Source organism: Orcinus orca, chromosome 14, assembly GCF_937001465.1.
Source record: "Orcinus orca chromosome 14, mOrcOrc1.1, whole genome shotgun sequence".
In the NCBI taxonomy this organism is placed as follows: domain Eukaryota; kingdom Metazoa; phylum Chordata; class Mammalia; order Artiodactyla; family Delphinidae; genus Orcinus; species Orcinus orca.
The window spans coordinates 63711243-63726181 of NC_064572.1; the positions used below are offsets into that span (position 1 = coordinate 63711243).

General features: G+C 36.7%; 1 protein-coding gene across 14 annotated transcripts in view; it reads left to right on the forward strand.

Annotated features, from left to right (window-relative positions):
* The window catches only part of BTRC (beta-transducin repeat containing E3 ubiquitin protein ligase), a 184464-nt gene that overhangs the window by 62408 nt on the left and 107117 nt on the right, over positions 1-14939 (forward strand). Inside the window, exon 1 of one of the 14 annotated variants that reach the window (XM_033425820.2) lies at positions 14356-14409. The exons of 12 other annotated variants lie outside the window; for them this stretch is intronic. The gene's annotated coding sequence lies outside the window, so the exon portion shown is untranslated. Of the gene's footprint in view, positions 1-14355; positions 14410-14939 lie in introns of those variants that run through there. One more of the 14 variants, XM_033425824.2, reaches the window with a different exon arrangement.

A 14939-nucleotide genomic window follows, 5' to 3' on the forward strand; every position in this document is an offset into this window, starting at 1 on the left:
GCTCAATAAAAGCTGATGATTTGAACTATGTTAGATAAGTGGTAAAGATAATCATGTGCAACTAAAAATTGTACAAGTCAAAATCATCTGACTTGGACACTAAGATATGAAGAACAATTCCAAATTTCTTTCAGCCTAAAACAATTTTGAATCTAAGGCCAGTAGGAAAGATTTGTGAACAAAATTACCATCACTGTCAGGGCTTTATTTAGTCTTAATCAAAAAAATCAACAAATATCTATTTTTTAAAATATTGAGTCCCCTTATAAATTACTGTACTTCTGGAGTATATTGGAGACAAATTGATTTGGAGATTTTTGCTGAAAAATTCAGAATAAATTGGTGTGTGGGCCTTGAATTGTATTGCAGGAGTGAAATTGTGTGACATAGGCAGAAAAGAGATGCTTAAAAAACATCTTAGAAAAGAAGCCCAGAGGCCAGTATATGGAGTGGTGGTTAAGAGCCCTTGTCAAACCCAAGTTCTTGTGTCTTACGCACAGTAAGGCCAAACAAACTGAACTGTCAGAATTTGGAGCAGAAAAAGGTTTATTACAAGGGCAAAGCAAGGAGAATGGGCAGCTCTTGCTCAAAATTTGGTGGGGAGGACTGCAGGGTGTGTGACCTTTCTCAGATTGGTTGGTAGTGTGATAACAGGGTGGTGTTTCAGGAATCTCAGTCATTAGCCTTCTGGTTCCAACCAGTCTTGGGTCCATGTGGTAGTTGCTTAGCTTGAAGTTACCATCTTCCCCCTGGGTGGGGGGGCCTTAGTTCCTGTAGATGAAACTCAGAGATGTGTATCAGATTGTTATGTATATCCCTTGAAGAGGAACAAGGACCCTGCCCCATTGCTGCACTATTGTTTCTTGACTCCTTTCCTTTGTTTCTTCATTTCCTCACTTAATTAGTAACTGTTTGAATCTGCCCATTGGAACTCAGGGAAGGTCTAGGAAGCTGAAGCCTTTTTTTCCTGCAAACAAGAAAAAGGCTTTTGTACCAGGGAGGGCCCTGTAGGGTTCTGCTCAGTTTCACCCCGGCACCAGACTGCTTGAGATTTGAGCCTGGCTCTGTCTACGTGTAACGTTACTTGACTTCTTTATACCTCAGTTTCCTTATCAGTTAAGTAGGGATGATAATAGTATCTATCTCATAGGGTTGTTGTTAGGGTATGAGTTGACTTTTATTAAGTCCTTATGAAACCATGCAACTCAGATAGAGACTTTAAACCCACTGTCTTTTAATTGAGATTACACACCTGGTCTCAGGACTTAATGAAGCTCAGGTTCTTTATGTCTCATCACAGAAAGAATTCAATGAGAGGCAAAGTGATAGGTAAGAAGTGGATTTATTTATAGGGAAGACACACTCCACAGAGTGTGGGGCATCTCAGAAGATGAGAGGCCCTGAAATATGGCTTGATTAGTTTTTATGGGCTGGTTAACTTCATAGGCTAATGTGTGGGAGGATTATTCCAACTATTTCAGGTGAAGGGGCAGGGATTTCCAGGAGTTGGGCTACTGCCCACTTTTTGGTCTTTTATGGTTAGCTTCAGAACTGTCATGGCACTGGTGGGTGTGTCATTTAGCATGCTGATGTAGTACAATGAGTGTATAATGAAGCTCAAGGTCTACGGGTAGTTGACTCTTCCACCATCTTGGATCTAGTTAGTTCTAACCATTTTTTGTCATATCCTGTGGCTATGTCATTCTTTTAAAGGTTGTGCCCTGCCTGCTTCCTTCCTGTTTCACATAGAACAGGGTCTGGAAGAGAAATGGGTTCTATATTATCAGAAAACTGCACAGAGGACTAGGTTTGGAAGCTTTCAGCAAATAATGTTTCACCTTGGTATAAAACAGTACACTGTTGAATTAAATCTTTTTTTTTTTTTCATACCTTACAGCCCAGTTCTGTATCATAGCAAAGCCTACATTTGGTTCAGGTATTGAGAAAATTTTGCTTTCCCCAACATTGCTATAAGTATGAATGTTTATTTTTCTTTTCTTAACTTCGGAGAAATCATTAAGTTCTCTGTAGCAAAAATGGAAGAAATGGGCTTATATGCTGGTTTTATTCTATTAATTCAACAGTTTGTTCTATGTCAGGTTCATTGTGCACAGGTGCTCAATATTGCTGATTGACTAATTGGCAGATGTAGACTTAAGTCTAGTCTTCCCTGTTTCCACTACTAGAATTAAAACAATCTTAGTACATTTGTATCTTTCTTGCTTGAGTTTTGCCTTATTTAGATTTTTGTTTATGTAAAAATTACATACAGTAAAATATACACACCTTGTGTACCCGTAGATGAATTTGACAAATGTATACATTTGTGTAGTCTCACTCTCAAGATATAGAGCATTTCCATAATCTGAGAAAGTTCCTTTGTATCCCCTTCCAGTTAGTACCCATATCCCATATGCAATTACTGTTCTGATTTGTCTCTGAAGATTAGATTTGCCTGTACCTGAACCTTATATAAATGCAGTCACAGAGTATACATTCTTTCGTGTCTGTTTTTTTTTTTTTTTCTGGCCGTGCCACGTGGCATGCAGGATCTTAGTTCCCTGACCAGGGATCATACCCCTGCCCCCTGCAGTGGAAGCACAGAGTCCTAACCACTGGACTGCCAGGGAATTCCCTGTGTCCTCTTGATTAGCATAATGTTTTTGAGATTTATCCATTTTGTTATGTTTGTCTGTAACTTATTCTTTTTTATTGCTAAATAAATTCCATTGCATTAATATACTACAATTTGTTTTTCCATTCATCTATTGGTAGACATTTGGATTGTTCCTGTTTTTGTCTACTATGAATAAAGCTACAGTATACAGTTTGTATGTCTTTTTGTGGACATGGATTTTTATTTCTCTTGGCTTAATGCCTAAGAGTGGAATTGCTGGGTCATAGAGAAAGTGTATTTTTAACTTTAAAAGATATAGTTCAAGTAATTCTTCAAAGTGGTTGTCCCAGTAGGAATACTCATTTCTACTAATATTGCTGAACATGTTTAAGGAAGTGACTTAGTAATAGTTTCATAGTATTTTTTCTTTGAAATTATCGCAAATGTTTAGTGAATTTGAAGCACCTTCGAAGTAAAAATTCTGTGACAATAGAAAAGGAAGAGCCATAGAGTTGTTGCTGAATATGTTGTATTATCCTCAGTAACTCACATGGAAATGGCAACATTGGGATGGTTTGATTATTGACATTACAAACCACACATTTTAAACTTCCCTGATGGTCCAGTGGTTAAGCCACCACGCTCCCAGTGGAAGGGACATGGGTTCGATCCCTGGTCAGGGAGCTAGATCCCACATGCTGCAACTAAGAATTCACATGCCGCAACTAAAAGATCCTGCATGCTGCAACTGAAGATCCTGTGTGCTGCAACTAAGACCCAGTGCAGCCAAATAAATAAATAAATATTAAAAAAAAAACTAGTGGTAAAGAAGATGCTATAAATATTATTTAAATAGATTCTTTGAGGACCTGTTTAGTTTGAACGTATTTTCATTTCCATCATTCCATTGTTTTGTCCTGGAAAGTCAATAGGTGATTAAGAGGATTTCTGTTGATTAACAGTGGGTGTATTTTGTGTAATCATTTGTTTATCCTCAGCAAATGGCAGTCGTAATCTGTACTATTAAATGAGACTGAGCAATAGAAAGTGCTTAAAAATAGCTGAGTAATTCAGATCCTTTATTTTCTTTAGACATTAAAGAAGAAGAGAAATTCTAACAATAAGAATATAGGTTGGGACTTCCCTGGTGGTGCAGTGGTTAAGACTCTGCGCTCCCAACGCAGGGGGCCCGGGTTCGATCCCTGGTCAGGGAACTAGATCCCAGAAGCATGCCACAACTAAGAGTTTGCATACCACAGCTAAGGAGCCAGCAAGCCACAACTTAGGAGCCTGTGAGCTGCAACTAAGGAGCCCACGAGCCGCGACTAAGGAGCCTGTGAGGCGCAACTAAGGAGCCTGCTGGCCGCAACTAAGGAGCACATGTGCTGCAACTAAGGAGCCTGTGAGCTGCAACTAAGACCCAGCACAACCAAATAAATAAATAAATATTTTTTAAAAATGTACTAGTCAGTGCCTTAAAAAAAAAAAGAATATAGGTGGATTTATATGGCCTTAGAATATTTTAGGTGTCAAGTGTAGCTAGTAATTTTAAGGAATTTTTGAGCTTGAATCATATAGTATTTTAATATTAGCTAGGGTCCCTTGTCAAAGGTTGAAATTGTTGAGGATTGACTTCAGGAGAGATTATGTAATATATTTTACTGTTTAAGAATACTTAGATTTCGGGGAACTATATTCAGTATGTGATAAACAATAATGGAAAAGAATACGAAAAAGCATATGTATATGTATAACTGAGTCACTTTGCTGTACAGCAGAAATTAACACAACATTGTAAATCAACTATACTTCAATAAAATTAAGAAAGAAAAATACTTAGAAGTCTACTAAATCTTACCATCTACTACATGAAATGTTAATGTGGAGCAATACTAGGAAAATTAAGCATTATTCAGAATATACGTATATATACATGTATGGAAGCCTTATTTTACTTTTGAGGTTTTAGGGGAATATGGATTATATCACTGAATGTAAATGAACATGTAAAACTTATTACAAAACAACACTGTAAGGAAAATTACCCCATGACAAAAATGCTTACTTACCAAAGTCCTAATTGACCGCCCTCCCACTGTATATAAATCATCTCAGTACTGCATAATTTCTATTTAATAAAAACTTCAGCTCCTTTTGAACGCTCCCAAAGACATTCTGTGAAGCCACCATCACCCGTATACCAAAACCAGATGAAGACACTACCAAAAAAGAAAATTACAGGCCAGTATCTTTGATGAATGTAGACACAAAAATTCTCAGCAAAATATTAGCAAACCGAAACCAGCAACACATAAAGCCATGACCAAGTTGTATTCATCCCAGGGTCACAAGGATGGTTCAACAGTGTCATACTAATCAATCAGTGTCATACACCACATCAACAGACGAAAGGACAGGGACTTCCCTGGTGGTCCAGTGGTTAAGACTCCGTGCTCCCAATGCAGGCGGCCCGGGTCTGATCCCTGGTCAGGGAGCTAGGTCCCACATGCTGCAACTAAGACCTGGCACAGCCAAATAAATAAATATTAAAAAAAAAAAAAGAAGAAAGGACAAAGACCACATGATCATCTCAATAGACACAGAAAAAGCATTTGATAAAATGCAACATCCATTCATGATAAAAACCCTTACGAAAATGGGTGTAGAGGGAACATATCTCAACATAATAAAAGCTATTTATGACAAACCCACAGCCAATATAATACTCAATGGTGAAAAGCTGAAAGCCTTCCTGCTAAAATCTGGAACAAGACAAGGGTGCCCATTCTCACCACTTCTCTTCAACACAGTATTGGAAGTCTTAGCCACAGCCATCAGACAAGAAAAAAAAAAAAAACGTATTCAAATAGGTAAAGAAGAGGTAAAATTGTCATTATATGCAGATGACATGATACTATATATAGAAAACCCTAAAGACTCCACAAAAAAACTACTACAACTGATAAACAAATTCAGCAAGGTAGCAGGATACAAGATTAGCACACAGAAATTGGTTGCATTTCTTTACACTAAAAATATCAGAAATGTAAGCAAACAGTCCCTTTTGAAATTACATCAGAAAACAAAACAAAAAAACCTTAGGAATAAACCTCACCAAGGAGGTGAAAAACTTATATGCTGAGAACTACGAAACATTGATAAAAGATATTAAAGATGATTCAAAGAAATGGAAAGTTATCTCATACTCTTGGATTAGAAGAATTAATATTTTTAAAATGGCAACACTGCCCAAAGCAATCTACAGATTTAATGTGATCCCTATCAAATTACCCATGATATTTTTCACAGAACTAGAACAACTAATCCTAAAATTTATATGGAACTATAAAAGACCCAGAACTGCCAAAGCAATCCTGAGGAAAAAGAACAAAGAAGGAGGCATAACCCTCCCAGACTTCAGACAATACTACAAAGCTACAGTAATCAAAACAGTGTGGTATTGGCATAAAAACAGGCATATGGATTAATGGAACAGAATAGAGAGCCCAGAAAAAAACCGATACATCTGTGGTCAATTAATCTTCAACAAAGGAGTCAAGAATATAAAATGGGAAAAAGAAAGTCTCTTCAGCAAGTGGTGCTGCATGTAAATCAAAGAAGTTAGAATATACTCTCACAACTTGCACAAAAATAAACTCAAAATGGCTTAAAGACTTAAACATGGGACTTCCCAGGTGGCCCAGTGGTTAAGAATCTGCTTTCCAAAGCAGGGGACACGGGTTCGATCCCTGGTCAGGGAATTAAGATCCCTGGTCAGGGAATTAAGATCCCACATGCCTCGGGGCAACTAAGCCTGCACACCACAACTAGAGAACCCGTGTGCCGCAACTACAGAGCCCACATGTTCTGGACCCCACGTGCTGTAACTACTGAGCCCGCACGCTCTGGAGCCCATACACCACAACTAGAGAGTCCGCGCACCACAATTACTAAGGCCACGCACTCTGGAGCCCACACGCCACAACTAGAGAGAATCCCACGTGCAGCACTGAAAGATCCCGTATGCTGCAACTAAGACCTGGTGCAGCCAAAAAATAAAAAATAAATAAGTAAATAAATAAATAAACGTCTTAAATGTAAGATATGACACCATACGACTCCTAGAAGTGATCATAGGCAAAACATTCTTTGACATAAATCTTATCTACCAATGTTTTCTTAGGTCAGTCTTCCAATGCAATAGAAATAAAAACAAAAATAAACAAATGGGACCTAATCAAACTTACAAATTTTTGCACAGCGAAGGAAACCGTAAACAAAATGAAAAGACAACCTGTGGAATGGGAGAAAATATTTGCAAATGATGCAACTGACAAGGGCTTAATTTCCAAAATATACAAACATCTCATATAACTCAACAACAAAAAACAAACAACCCAACTGAAAAAGGGCAGAAGACCTAAATAGACATTTCTTCAAAGAAGACATACAGATGGCCAATAGGCACCTGAAAAGATGCTCAACAGCGCTATTAGAGAAATGCAAATCAAAACTACAATGAGGTACCACCTCACGCCAGTCAGAATGGCCATCATTAAAAAGTCTACAAATAACAAATGCTAAAGAGGGTGTGGAGAAAAGGGAATGCTCTTACACTGTTGGTGGGAGTGTATTGGTGCAGCCACTATGGAAAACAGTATGTAGGTTCCTCCAAAAACTAAAAATGGAGTTGCCATATGATCCAGCAATCCCATTCCTGGGCATATACCCAGACAAAGCTATAATTTGGAAAGATACATGCACCCCTGTGTTCATAGGAGCACTATTTACGATAGCCAAGACATGGAAGCAAACTAAATGTCCATTGAGAGATGAATGGATTAAGAAGATGTGGTATATATATATACAATGGAATATTAGCCATCAAAAAAAAAGAGATAATACCATTTGCAGCAACATGGATGGACCTAGAGATTATCATACTAAAGGAAGTAAGTCAGAAAGAGGAAGACAAATACCATAAGATATCACTTACATGTGGAATCTAAAATATGATACCAATCAACATATCTACGAAACAAAAACAGATTCACAGATATAGAGAACAGACTTGTGGTTGCCAAGGGTACGGGAGGGAAGGAATGGGAGTTTGCAGAGGCAAACTATGTATATGGGATGGATAAACTACAAGGTCCTACTGTATAGCACAGGGAACTATAGTCAATATCTTGTGACAAATGATAATGGAAAAGAATATGAAAAAATATATATATATGCATAACTGAGTCATTTTGCTGTACAGAAGAAATTAACACAACATTGTAAATCGAGTACAATAAAATTAAAAAAGAAATCCAGTTCTTTTTTGTGCATATGTTGACATTTGACCTATGTTTATCCTAGCTATACTCCTTACATTAGGAGTTTGCATATAGTGAGAAGTCAAAAATGTTTTTGTTTTGTGTGTGGGGAAACCCTACATTTTCATCTGTTTATAAAACTAACTTATTGTTTATAGTAGAATATGCAAACTATTTGGTAAATATGTAAACAAGAAAGTATCACTCATACTCCTTCTACTTTAAGATAATCATCAATCAATATGCTAGTTTCCTTCAGTCTAGAATGACTTATCCATTTATGCATGCATGTACACACACAGGCATGCCCAGGCAAATATAATTTTGTTTTAAAATATATTTATTATTACCATTTTATTATAAAATTATAAAGCAAAATAAAAATTTAATAATTATAGAAAATACAGAGAAGTAGAAAAAAGGAAATATTTTAATGTCCTCCCAGATATTACTATTTTATTGATAGTAATACTTTCTGATTTTCAACTTTATTCTGTACTTAATTAAATTCTATGTTTGTCACCTGGTTACATTGATTTTGGTCACTCTATCCCATGTAAGTTTTAGCCATTTCAAATTCATAGTTCTCCAAAGGTGCTGTGTTCTCCCATGCTCTGTGTCTTTGCATATCCTGTTTTCCCTACCTGGAGAACGCTACTGAAAACACTTATCTTCCCTTACCCCCTGCCTCCCACTTTTATCTACCTGGCTAATTAAATTCCACAGTTCGCTCAAGTTGTTTCACCTCTAGGATAAAGGCCCTCACTGATCTTTTCACTCACCCGCCTTAACGTAGTCAGAGCATCTGTACCAACAGCATGCAATAGATACCTCTGTCATAAGCACGGATATGCTTATTGTGATTGCTCAGTTCCTTGAGAGTAGGACTATATTTTGTTTATATTTCCAATGTCAAGCACAGTATAAGTGCTTGATACAGAGTATGTGCTTTATGAATTTTTGCTGAATGAATGAATGGACTTAGATAATTTGAAGAAAATTATTAAATAACATATATAGGGTGGGAAGAGAGAAAGCATTGAATTGCTGGGGGTACCTGCACATACATACACACAAGTATTCTTTATTCAGAAAGAAGTCATGATAATTAAACAATCATTCCAAAGACTACACATTTACATGGAAAAAAGGAAAACATGCTGAGTCTGATTTATGGGCAGATTTATACCTTTGGCTTTCATACAACTCACACTACGATGATCCCTTCTGAATTGGATTTTGTATGTTGAATTTGGACTCTTGTTGATGAACAAATGCACATTTCAAGCTATTAAATAGTGGCCCTGCCAGCCAGCTAACAGTTCAGTTTCAATGATGTCAACGTCTTTATCTTCACAGCAGTGTGTTTGTACAATTATTTGACTTTTATTGCATTTTACCCTTATTCTATACAAGAATAGACACCGGGAGAATTAAAATGATCATAGTGATAAACTACAGTCTACAGAAAGGATGGAGATCATTAGGGACACTGAAAGTGACCCTTTAGCCTTGATTGAGAACAAAATTAAAGTATATGTGCAAAATGTTGGAAATATATTATTGAAGATCATTTATTAAAAAGAAAGTATAATTATGGATTTTAAAACATTTTAGCTAAAATTGAAACTTATTGTTCAGCTTCTACCCTTTCAACTTTTATGTATATTTAACTAAGAAAAGTTAGAGATGACCTGAATTTGGTGTATTTTACTTTATGCTAGAAATTGTCTTGGAAGAATGACACCATTAGGACTGATTTGTCTTTCAGGATGCCTACTTGGTTGTTCTAAATACTCTGTTTTAAGTTTGGTAATAATAGATTCCTCCATTGCTAAGTATTTTGACGTGTTTGTGATGCAGGTAATGTTCATTTACAGGCTAATTTGCAACATTACCTAATATCTAGATTAAACAAGATCATCTTATTGTGAGATGATCAGATTTCCTTAAAAAAATTTTTTTGTTATATTTCCTGATGGATCTGAAAAATTAAACTTTTCACTCCACAAAGAGGGCTTATTGCTTTTATGTTGAATAATGTCAGATTTTACCTAACTGCCCTAACTTAACATGACCCCTAATGGCAGAAGAGAGAGTATAGGTACCCCAGGGCGCCTGGAGTTGCCCCAATATAAGAAGCACAGACCGGAAAAATCAAATTGATGAAAACTTTAAGGGTGATGGGATCCTCTGTGGATGTACTGTCCTTACCAGAGAAATTCTTCCTGTGGGCAGTTAAGGCTCACCTGTATCCTCTGGAGAGGTACATATTACTTTCTTTATATTCCAAGATTACCTTCTTGTTATTGCCATCTGTGTGCTGAGTAGAGGCCAAAGTACCACAGGAGTTCCTTATGTGCTATTCAGGAATCATTGTTGGTTGTTTTGTGACTGCCTGCCACAGCCATTTGTACCTTCTTTCACTATTGTGCTGTTTTATGTGGTAGTGTTTTATTGTCTTGCTGTCCTTCCTTGTGTTAGTTTTTAGACTTGGTATTTTATGTGGACTGTCAGGATATGGAATCTTGGTAGACAGGCAGCATTTAGGAAACTGTCATTTTTCATGATGAGAGAAATCCAGGTTATTTATGTAGGCCTCATTGGGGGAAAAAAAAAAGACCAATCTCTTGACTGTTTAGCTGCTTAGGCCTCTGAGAATTGCAGTACTTTACCATTGTGGGGTGATACCCATGAGTTCTGTTTTTCCTAAGAGTGATGTTGAATAGCTGTGAGCTTTTCTATATTCTCTGGCCCAGTCCTCTGAAAACCAAGTCTATATTTTGAAATAGTTATTTGGGCCTAAGATGTAGTACATCATCATGAAACGGGATTTTGCAGTGTACTTTTCCCTGCTGGGTTGTCTGTCACCTGCATTTTAAAGTTCTCAGGTGTACCATTCAAATTCTCGAGACCTTTGTCGCAAACCTAGTATCTATGGCTTGGTATGAATTAAATTGGAATTCTGTACCCAGTAAAATTGACATAAAAAGAGTAAATTCATTTTTATATATGATCCTTTAGCAAAAAGTTCACATCTTAACCTGATTTGATCTAATTTTTTTGTGTTAAAGATCATAAACAGAAGAGAAGGTATACAGGGATAAGTACTCGTTTTATCTTTTTGTGTTTCACACACACAAATATATATTGCAGTATTTAAAACTAGTTTATGCACAGCTTTTGTATATGAACATGAGAAGTTTTATATTTGAAAGAAAGCACATGATTAGTTTTACTAAAATATAGTTGCTATTGTTCATTCCAGTGTCTGCCCTTTGCATGAGCTGTGTTTTGGGGAGTGCCTGTTTCTTTACTGGTAATAAAACATAAGGGAAATTTCTAGTATAATATTAGTATATTTCCCCTAGATTTTTACATTGTCAGGTCATTAATTTTTTTTAAGCATTTCAGTTGTAGCATAGTGCAGTCCTTTGGGGAGAATTGGTAAAATGAGGATAAAATGGGTACAGGATTCCAACAGCTTGAAGATAACACAATATTTGACCAAAATCTCTTTTGTATTCCCTACTCTGGTTCTATTCCAGTAGTCTTGGAAATGTGCCTACAGACTATTTACAGTGAGATTATAAAACTGAATCATGATTTTGGTGAATAGAAGCCAGAGCATGTGGCTCCAGCACCCTAGCTGGCAGTAAGCTCTCCGTAGGTTTATGAATGTAGTTAGATGGCCCCCAACTGTTTACAAGACAGCAGAGGTGAGATCTTTGATTGACAAGTCAGAAATGCATTAGATCATTCTCTCTGCCAGTCTCTGGTTCATGCTGTTAAAAATGTCAGCCTCCAAGTTTGAATGGCAGCCTGAGGGCCTTAGAAGCTTTTTGTTTTCAGAGATGGAAACACAAATTGGATGTGTGCCTGAGCGCTTCATCCTGGGCTGTAATTTCATCTTTTAGCTAAGAACCACAAGGTACATGAGCAAAGCACCCTGTAAACAATAATACTGTGGAAAAAAAATAAACAAGGTCGTGTTTCTGGTACGTTGATCCGATGGTGTCCTGACCTCTATCACGTTGAACATCTCCACTCTGATTGCTGTTCCCTTTGGCATTACAATGAGAGAAAGAGAGACTGACATAGGAGGAAAAGATTTAAAGTTGCAGTGTTGTTGCACATTCCTTGTATTGGCTATGAAATATTGAACTGTCAGAATGTGACACTTGGTTTTTTAAGCAACCTTTCTTGTTTGAGGTGTTTGCAGTTCATTCCTTTATCCCCCATTTGTCTGCTTTCATTGATAGGGTTGGAAGTAGTTGCCTTAAATGCATGAAAAGGGACAATGTTAAAGAGAAGTGGTGCTGATGGAGCCAACAAATAAACGTAATACTGGAACATAAATGCAGGCTGTGAGGTGTGGGCAAAAGGAGATTAAAGCTGGGTTAGTAAACTAATATTGGGGTTTACGGAATACATTCTATTCTAAGGAGGAATCAGCTTAGGTCCTGGTTCTGTTTTTGTGGAGGCAGGAAGTTGGGAAGGTGGTAGTGGGTAAATATAGGAAATGGAGTGACATAGTTTGTTAAACTGATAGCCTTCTATATGGCAGTATTGCCAGTCAAATAAAAATTAACCCAGCTATGTTATTTATTCCTCTGATTATTCACAGTTTTGGCAAGTGGTTCATTATTGAAAGCCTTAAACGTTTGGCAAGAAAAAAATATCTTTTTTTAAAAAAAAAGTGCCGAATTCATATTTTTAGTAAGAAGGTTGATGAATAGATAATATGTAAGAACCATTGTGTTTGTATTAGTACAGCTTAATGGCACATGAATAGAAAATTTTTGTTGAGAAAGCCAAATCATAGATTTCTTGGAAAATATATTCTAGTAATAGAATGAGTTTTCTATTGCTATTTAAGTTGCAGAATATCTTAAAACAACATATTTTATAGAAAAAAATTTTCTTTCTTTCTAAGAAAACAGCTCTATTGTCAGATATGTGCTTTTATCTTAATTCATTTTGGGGGCCTAGACCTTACAAGTAAAGTTTTGAGTGAGAATGACCTTTTGGAATTCTTCTGGAGTATGAAAAAGGAGTTTGTGTTGAAAGTACTTGAATTAACACTTATTGATGCTTTTAAAGCACAGCTGTTTAGCTTAGTCTTCTCCCTCTGCAAATGTGAAAGGCAGGAGCTATTCTCTATCATGAATACATAGTGAAATGCACTGGAAAAATGGTGGTAATCATTCCTGACATTTCTTAATTCCCTGCTTTGAGGGCATGCTAGAAAGAGGAGATGGTATTTGTAAAATAGTGTCCTGCTCCCTTGTACCCAGAATTATGTCCTCACTTACCAAGTACAGCACAGAGAAAGCAAGGCAAAAGGGAGGGATATTGAGAATTACTTACTGTTGTTTTAAGTATTGCTCTATATTTTTAAAGCATAAATATTGATGTAGATTTGCATTTAAGGTGTGAGAACCCAGTGTCTTGACTCAATGGGGGAGTTTTCAAAAACCATTCTTTTAGAAATTGATTTCTCATTGGCTGATATCCTGAGGATAAGTAAAAACAAACCATTCTTTTCAATCTTGGAAGAACAAGAGGAGTGCAAGTGCTTATCTAAGAAATAAGACTAGAAATATCTACATTTATGGGACCTCCTAAATCTTAAAACAGAGAAACTGTACAAATTTTCTTCTTCCTTGGTGTATTATCATGCAGCAATCACTATGAAAATGCCTCACAGCCCATGGGCTTTTATACAGCCACTCCTCCATAATAATGATTAGCTTTATTACTTAAAGTCCAGGCTTGCATTATAAGCAAAAATTAGTATATTCATAGAACCATAGAATTTCAGTGTTGGAAATGATGTCAGAAGGCCATCTAGTTATATATAGGAATCCTTTATGAAGTGTTTTTGGCAAGGGGCCATCTAATCTCTGCCAGATCACTGCCATTACTGGCAAGCTGAACTTCTTGAGGCATCTTGCTTTCTTCTTCACTGTTGGTTCTGTTAGAAAATTTTCTCTCAAGGAGTCAGACTTCTTACTCACCTACCATTTGTGGTAATACAAAGTAATTGTTTTCTTTTTCATGTATTTATATGTTTGAGGATAACTATCATGTTGCTTATATTTGCTGTGCCCAGAGTGAATATTCCTGGTTCTGTTAGTATTTCTTTGGAAAATGCTAATAATCATTCCTGTCATTTTCATAACCCTGTATTTTGATGGAGAGTGTTAATCATTCTGATTGTCCCTCCTTATGAATGCATTCCATCTTGGCAGTGTCCTTGTTACAATGTGGCATGCATAACTAGAGGCAGTGCTGCAAAAGTGTAGAATACAGTGACGCATCTTGTTTTGAACATAATTTGGGTTATATAATTTAATTACTGCAGCCTAAAATTGAGTATATTTCTTTGGTGTAGATGATGGAAAAATCTCTAGGAACTTAGCCTGAGTGTGTTTTCTTCACCTTTTCTTTGAAGTCAGAAAAGCATATGTAAGTACTTTGATAAATGACATAATGTAGTGGCATATTTGAGTGGTACAGGTATTTTAAACCTAGCTCCAGTTCTTGAAGATGGTGAACATCTGCTTAGAGGTATTGTAGAGCTCCACAATGCACTAATTGAATTACTCTTTTCTGGAGTTGCTGACTGCACTAATTGAATTAGAGTGTGTGTGTGTGTGTGTGTGTGTGTGTGTGTGTGTGTGTGTGTGTGTGTGTGTGTGTGTGTGTGTGTGTGTGTGTGTGTGTTACTGAGATAATTCCAACCTTAACAGGAGAGACTGGGGGAGATATGAATGATGGCGTGTACTGTGCTGCTATCTAATGGCAGCGCATGGAAGTACTGCCTGGTCTTCAGGGAAGACAGAATGTAGTCATCTGATCTAGCATGACCTTAGTCTAACCCCATCCAGTTTAGTTCAAAAGGTCTCAGGATGTATTTTTGTAGTTCTAAATCTAAGAAGAAAGAATGTGATTAATTTACCTATTAAGAATTAAGATATGTTTTATTAGGCATAAAG